The sequence below is a fragment of the Schistocerca americana genome, unplaced genomic scaffold (assembly GCF_021461395.2).
Source record: "Schistocerca americana isolate TAMUIC-IGC-003095 unplaced genomic scaffold, iqSchAmer2.1 HiC_scaffold_303, whole genome shotgun sequence".
NCBI classification, from domain to species: domain Eukaryota; kingdom Metazoa; phylum Arthropoda; class Insecta; order Orthoptera; family Acrididae; genus Schistocerca; species Schistocerca americana.
The window spans coordinates 80,001-87,500 of record NW_025726020.1 but is presented as its reverse complement, the minus strand read 5'-3'; the positions used below and the strand labels follow the sequence as shown (position 1 = coordinate 87,500).

The window sequence follows — 7,500 nt, the reverse complement described above, 5'->3', positions numbered from 1 at the left end:
CAGCGTCCCCCACCCCAGACATGTGACGTCACACCATCGGTATTGACGACTAGACTGATTCCTTATAATCATTTGCCATACACCGGTGGAAGCTGCCGAGACGAGTAACTACATAGCGGGCTCGCCGTGTCACTAATGTACAGAGATACAACAGTTTCGACTGGAACCGGATTAAACGTATACACGGCGCTGATTAGTAATAGATAGAGCCATCAGAATACAGATAATGTATACAACTGTCCGTATACATGCTGAAAGACTCTGCTCACAATCACAACCACACGTCAGCCACACACCCTTATCACGCACTACTCTCTGCCTGTAACACGCACACAGACAATATGTAAGCACCAGCATGGAACAACACCCAGTGCATCCTCTCCGCCACATTAGACAATCCACACTGTCATAACCAGACTGGGAGGTCCACTCAGAAAACAGAATATCCCACCCACCCGACAACCACCATTGCTCAGCCAAGCCACCAACACCCACACATGTCCTACACAGGGGTGCACCCAACATCACAATACTGCCTCCTCTCACAGCACACAAACAATGGCAGGAATGAAAGACACAGGTCTGCCACAAGCATGGAATGAGAGCGCCGCCTGTCATGAGCCAAAGGTGCATCCTGACGTGGCAAATCAGATGATGCCGCAGGCATCCACTTACTATAATCACAATCAACAAACCGGCCGCCCCGCCCCGCCCCCCATTAAACCTTTCCTTACAACAATGTGTACCTTAACCTAACCTATATCGTACCGTAACCTAACCTATATCGTACCGTAACCTAACCTATGTCGTACCGTAACCTAACCTATGTCGTACCGTAACCTAACCTATGTCGTACCGTAACCTAACCTATGTCGTACCGTAACCTAACCTATGTCGTACCGTAACCTAACCTATGTCGTACCGTAACCTAACCTATGTCGTACCGTAACCTAACCTATGTCGTACCGTAACCTAACCTATGTCGTACCGTAACCTAACCTATGTCGTACCTTAACCTAACCTATGTCGTACCTTAACCTAACCTATGTCGTACCTTAACCTAACCTATGTCGTACCTTAACCTAACCTATGTCGTACCTTAACCTAACCTATGTCGTACCTTAACCTAACCTATGTCGTACCTTAACCTAACCTATGTCGTACCTTAACCTAACCTATGTCGTACCTTAACCTAACCTATGTCGTACCTTAACCTAACCTATGTCGTACCTTAACCTAACCTATGTCGTACCTTAACCTAACCTATGTCGTACCTTAACCTAACCTATGTCGTACCTTAACCTAACCTATGTCGTACCTTAACCTAACCTATGTCGTACCTTAACCTAACCTATGTCGTACCTTAACCTAACCTATGTCGTACCTTAACCTAACCTATGTCGTACCTTAACCTAACCTATGTCGTACCTTAACCTAACCTATGTCGTACCTTAACCTAACCTATGTCGTACCTTAACCTAACCTATGTCGTACCTTAACCTAACCTATGTCGTACCTTAACCTAACCTATGTCGTACCTTAACCTAACCTATGTCGTACCTTAACCTAACCTATGTCGTACCTTAACCTAACCTATGTCGTACCTTAACCTAACCTATGTCGTACCTTAACCTAACCTATGTCGTACCTTAACCTAACCTATGTCGTACCTTAACCTAACCTATGTCGTACCTTAACCTAACCTATGTCGTACCTTAACCTAACCTATGTCGTACCTTAACCTAACCTATGTCGTACCTTAACCTAACCTATGTCGTACCTTAACCTAACCTATGTCGTACCTTAACCTAACCTGTATTGCGCCTTAACCTAACCTGTATTGCGCCTTAACCTAACCTGTATTGCGCCTTAACGTAACCTGTATTGCGCCTTAACGTAACCTGTATTGCGCCTTAACGTAACCTGTATTGCGCCTTAACGTAACCTGTATTGCGCCTTAACGTAACCTGTATTGCGCCTTAACGTAACCTGTATTGCGCCTTAACGTAACCTGTATTGCGCCTTAACGTAACCTGTATTGCGCCTTAACGTAACCTGTATTGCGCCTTAACGTAACCTGTATTGCGCCTTAACGTAACCTGTATTGCGCCTTAACGTAACCTGTATTGCGCCTTAACGTAACCTGTATTGCGCCTTAACGTAACCTGTATTGCGCCTTAACGTAACCTGTATTGCGCCTTAACGTAACCTGTATTGCGCCTTAACGTAACCTGTATTGCGCCTTAACGTAACCTGTATTGCGCCTTAACGTAACCTGTATTGCGCCTTAACGTAACCTGCATTGCGCCTTAACGTAACCTGCATTGCGCCTTAACGTAACCTGTATTGCGCCTTAACGTAACCTGTATTGCGCCTTAACGTAACCTGTATTGCGCCTTAACGTAACCTGTATTGCGCCTTAACGTAACCTGTATTGCGCCTTAACGTAACCTGTATTGCGCCTTAACGTAACCTGTATTGCGCCTTAACGTAACCGATATTGCGCCTTAACGTAACCTATATTGCGCCGTAACGTAACCTATATTGCGCCGTAACGTAACCCACATTGCCCCTTAACGTAACCCACATTGCCCCTTAACGTAACCCACATTGCCCCTTAACGTAACCCAACACACGTTGGGCCTTAACCCAACACACGTTGGGCCTTAACCCAACACACGTTGGGCCTTAACCCAACACACGTTGGGCCTTAACCCAACACACGTTGGGCCTTAACCCAACACACGTTGGGCCTTAACCCAACACACGTTGGGCCTTAACCCAACACACGTTGGGCCTTAACCCAACACACGTTGGGCCTTAACCCAACACACGTTGGGCCTTAACCCAACACACGTTGGGCCTTAACCCAACACACGTTGGGCCTTAACCCAACACACGTTGGGCCTTAACCCAACACACGTTGGGCCTTAACCCAACACACGTTGGGCCTTAACCCAACACACGTTGGGCCTTAACCTGCTCTGTAATTGTCATACGACGCGTTAAATTAGTGTAGTGTTGCCTAACTGCAACCCCCGCAATATAGTTTGCTACTCGCACTGCCCGGTCCCCAGTGTATCGCTTCATGTTAAACACCTTGCAGCTATACACTGTAATGTGGATGGCAGCAGGACGTACATGCTCAATGCCCTTTGCAGTTGTTCATTGGCATTTGCAGTTGTTCATTGGCATTCGCATGTGCGAAGCACTTAGCCTACGCTGTGGTACGGCCTGTGTCAACTGTCCGCTGATGTTGTACGTCCAAATCACACACTGTACTGCACATTGGTCCTCATGTACTGAATGATACATCGTGGTACATGTGACCGTACAACGACTGCGCCAACAACGGCGAACCATGCGGTCCAAATGTTGTGCACTCAGCTACGTGTCGTCTCCCTATAAGAGCTGGATTGCAGTGTGGTATGCCCTGGATGGCGATCAGCATGAGCCGTCTGTTGATGTAGTGGCGCGTGTTGTCAGACGTAGTCGTCTCTTCTCACACACCGTGATAGCATGGTGCACTGCGTTCCACATCTGCGACATGCGACAGAGGCCGGTTGACAGTCGTTCGCGCAATGGACATCGCATACGTACGGGGGCCACCTTCCACGTGTTCGCGAAGCGTGCACATGTTGTTGCGTGTATGTGGGCAGACATAGTGTGTCGTGACACCTGACACAGGCATGCAACAATCGTTGAATTTGCAAATGGCGATGGACGCCTACGTTTGCTGGTGACGTTATGCAAATGAACAACTGGTAAACCGTTGTGGTGCGGTTGTTCTCGCTAGAGGTGAATCAGTGATGGCGACGATCGGTTGAGCTACCAACCGGTTGTTCCAGCGATACCCACCATGCCCACGAACGTGAATGGCATCTGGGTGTGAAGCGATACGCGGCGGTGGCTGGGTGGGACCGTCCCCGGCCGGTGAGGGGGGGCCTCCCGGCGTGCTGGCCGCGCGGTGCGTGGGCGCACGCGCTACAGCCGGCTGGTGGGGGCGGCCAGTGGCAGGCGCGCCGGCCGACGGAGGCGGCAGGCGGCGCAGCTGCGCGCCGGCGCACCCTGCACGCGGCGCCGTGCGGCCAAAGTAGGTCCTCGCGGGCCCGGTGCGAAGCGCGGTGGACATCTGCAGTGTGCTGGTCCGATTGAGGACTGTGTGCGCTGAGGATGCGCCGCCGCCCGGCGCTCGGCGCCGCGACGCCGTCTGCTGCTCGGTCGCCTCTGCGGTTCTCGCAGGTGGTTTGTATCGCAGCTGTGCGGACGTGTTGGCGCGTGCGCTGTGCTGGGAGAGTTCGCTTCGGCACCCAAGTGGGGCTTTTGTCCTTCTGTGGCGCTGGCGTTGGAGCTGCCGGTCACCGTAGGTGGCGCGTGTTGTCTCCCGCCGGCAATGCCACGACAGCACGCTCCCGGGCCTCTGTCGGCAGCGGCAAGCTCAGTTGGGAGCACGGGTGGTCGCACCTAAAGCGTCTACTCGCCAAACTCCGGGCGATTGCGCCTCTCTCGAACCCGACCAAGTACTTAGGACGGCGCTGCGCGCCGCCGGGACCTGAGAGGGTTTCGAGGTGTATTGTGCAGGGGAGCTCAGCCTCCTCCTGTTTGCAGAATAATTGAGCGGACGGTTGCGTGTTCGCGCGGGCCCCCGGGACACACTCCCGGGCGGCCGGCTGCTCAGCTCTAGTTGACGCAGCTCCCTGGTTGATCCTGCCAGTAGTCATATGCTTGTCTCAAAGATTAAGCCATGCATGTCTCAGTACAAGCCGCATTAAGGTGAAACCGCGAATGGCTCATTAAATCAGTTATGGTTCCTTAGATCGTACCCACGTTACTTGGATAACTGTGGTAATTCTAGAGCTAATACATGCAAACAGAGTCCCGACCAGAGATGGAAGGGACGCTTTTATTAGATCAAAACCAATCGGTCGGCTCGTCCGGTCCGTTTGCCTTGGTGACTCTGAATAACTTTGGGCTGATCGCACGGTCCTCGTACCGGCGACGCATCTTTCAAATGTCTGCCTTATCAACTGTCGATGGTAGGTTCTGCGCCTACCATGGTTGTAACGGGTAACGGGGAATCAGGGTTCGATTCCGGAGAGGGAGCCTGAGAAACGGCTACCACATCCAAGGAAGGCAGCAGGCGCGCAAATTACCCACTCCCGGCACGGGGAGGTAGTGACGAAAAATAACGATACGGGACTCATCCGAGGCCCCGTAATCGGAATGAGTACACTTTAAATCCTTTAACGAGTATCTATTGGAGGGCAAGTCTGGTGCCAGCAGCCGCGGTAATTCCAGCTCCAATAGCGTATATTAAAGTTGTTGCGGTTAAAAAGCTCGTAGTTGGATTTGTGTCCCACGCTGTTGGTTCACCGCCCGTCGGTGTTTAACTGGCATGTATCGTGGGACGTCCTGCCGGTGGGGCGAGCCGAAGGCGTGCGACGCGCCTCGTGCGTGCTCGTGCGTCCCGAGGCGGACCCCGTTGCAATCCTACCAGGGTGCTCTTGAGTGAGTGTCTCGGTGGGCCGGCACGTTTACTTTGAACAAATTAGAGTGCTTAAAGCAGGCAAGCCCGCCTGAATACTGTGTGCATGGAATAATGGAATAGGACCTCGGTTCTATTTTGTTGGTTTTCGGAACCCGAGGTAATGATTAATAGGGACAGGCGGGGGCATTCGTATTGCGACGTTAGAGGTGAAATTCTTGGATCGTCGCAAGACGAACAGAAGCGAAAGCATTTGCCAAGTATGTTTTCATTAATCAAGAACGAAAGTTAGAGGTTCGAAGGCGATCAGATACCGCCCTAGTTCTAACCATAAACGATGCCAGCCAGCGATCCGCCGCAGTTCCTCCGATGACTCGGCGGGCAGCCTCCGGGAAACCAAAGCTTTTGGGTTCCGGGGGAAGTATGGTTGCAAAGCTGAAACTTAAAGGAATTGACGGAAGGGCACCACCAGGAGTGGAGCCTGCGGCTTAATTTGACTCAACACGGGAAACCTCACCAGGCCCGGACACCGGAAGGATTGACAGATTGATAGCTCTTTCTTGATTCGGTGGGTGGTGGTGCATGGCCGTTCTTAGTTGGTGGAGCGATTTGTCTGGTTAATTCCGATAACGAACGAGACTCTAGCCTGCTAACTAGTCGCGTGACATCCTTCGTGCTGTCAGCGATTACTTTTCTTCTTAGAGGGACAGGCGGCTTCTAGCCGCACGAGATTGAGCAATAACAGGTCTGTGATGCCCTTAGATGTTCTGGGCCGCACGCGCGCTACACTGAAGGAATCAGCGTGTCTTCCTAGGCCGAAAGGTCGGGGTAACCCGCTGAACCTCCTTCGTGCTAGGGATTGGGGCTTGCAATTGTTCCCCATGAACGAGGAATTCCCAGTAAGCGCGAGTCATAAGCTCGCGTTGATTACGTCCCTGCCCTTTGTACACACCGCCCGTCGCTACTACCGATTGAATGATTTAGTGAGGTCTTCGGACTGGTACGCGGCATTGACTCTGTCGTTGCCGATGCTACCGGAAAGATGACCAAACTTGATCATTTAGAGGAAGTAAAAGTCGTAACAAGGTTTCCGTAGGTGAACCTGCGGAAGGATCATTACCGACTAGACTGCATGTCGTTCGATGTGCGTGTCGTGTCGCGCAACACGCTACCTGTACGGCTCGCAGTAGCCGTGCGCCGCGTGCGGAACCACGCGTGCTTCTCAAAACTAACGCCAATGTTGTGTGGTACGAGCGCTGAAGCGCTGGAGCGGCTGGCCTGCGGCACCTGGCGCCTGGCGCCGGTTTTGAATGACTTTCGCCCGACTGCCTGTCCGCTCCGGTGTGGAGCCGTACGACGCCCATCGGCCGTGAGGCCGTTGGACACAGAACGCTTGAACAGGGGCCGCCACACGCCTACGTCCCGCCTATGCAACTGTCTTGAAAGAGACAGTGGAAACTAAGAAAAGATCACCCAGGACGGTGGATCACTCGGCTCGTGGGTCGATGAAGAACGCAGCAAATTGCGCGTCGACATGTGAACTGCAGGACACATGAACATCGACGTTTCGAACGCACATTGCGGTCCATGGATTCCGTTCCCGGGCCACGTCTGGCTGAGGGTCGGCTACGTATACTGAAGCGCGCGGCGTTTGCCCCGCTTCGCAGACCTGGGAGCGTCGCGGCCGCCTGTGGGGCCGGCCGCGCCTCCTGAAACGTGCGATGCGCGCCCGTCGCCTGGCGGTTCGCATACCGGTACTTACTCGGTAGCGTGCACAGCCGGCTGGCGGTGTGGCGTGCGACACCTCGTACAACGACCTCAGAGCAGGCGAGACTACCCGCTGAATTTAAGCATATTACTAAGCGGAGGAAAAGAAACTAACAAGGATTCCCCCAGTAGCGGCGAGCGAACAGGGAAGAGTCCAGCACCGAACCCCGCAGGCTGCCGCCTGTCGTGGCATGTGGTGTTTGGGAGGGTCCACTACCCCGACGCCTCGCGCCGAGCCCAAGTCCAAC

The 7,500-nt window shown here is 52.8% G+C and overlaps 3 non-coding genes across 3 annotated transcripts in view; all 3 read left to right on the top strand.

Moving 5' to 3' along the window:
• Positions 1-4,694: 4,694 nt before the first annotated feature.
• LOC124579220 lies at positions 4,695-6,604 on the top strand. The gene has a single exon (XR_006972929.1). It is a non-coding gene; the product is annotated as a small subunit ribosomal RNA (ribosomal RNA).
• Positions 6,605-6,955: 351 nt separating this feature from the next.
• Positions 6,956-7,110, top strand: LOC124579203. The gene has a single exon (XR_006972914.1). It is a non-coding gene; the product is annotated as a 5.8S ribosomal RNA (ribosomal RNA).
• A 188-nt stretch (positions 7,111-7,298) lies between these two features.
• The window catches only part of LOC124579229, a 4,222-nt gene continuing 4,020 nt past the window's right edge, over positions 7,299-7,500 (top strand). Inside the window, exon 1 of the ribosomal RNA XR_006972938.1 lies at positions 7,299-7,500. This exon is cut by the window's right edge and continues 4,020 nt beyond it. This is a non-coding gene — a ribosomal RNA (large subunit ribosomal RNA).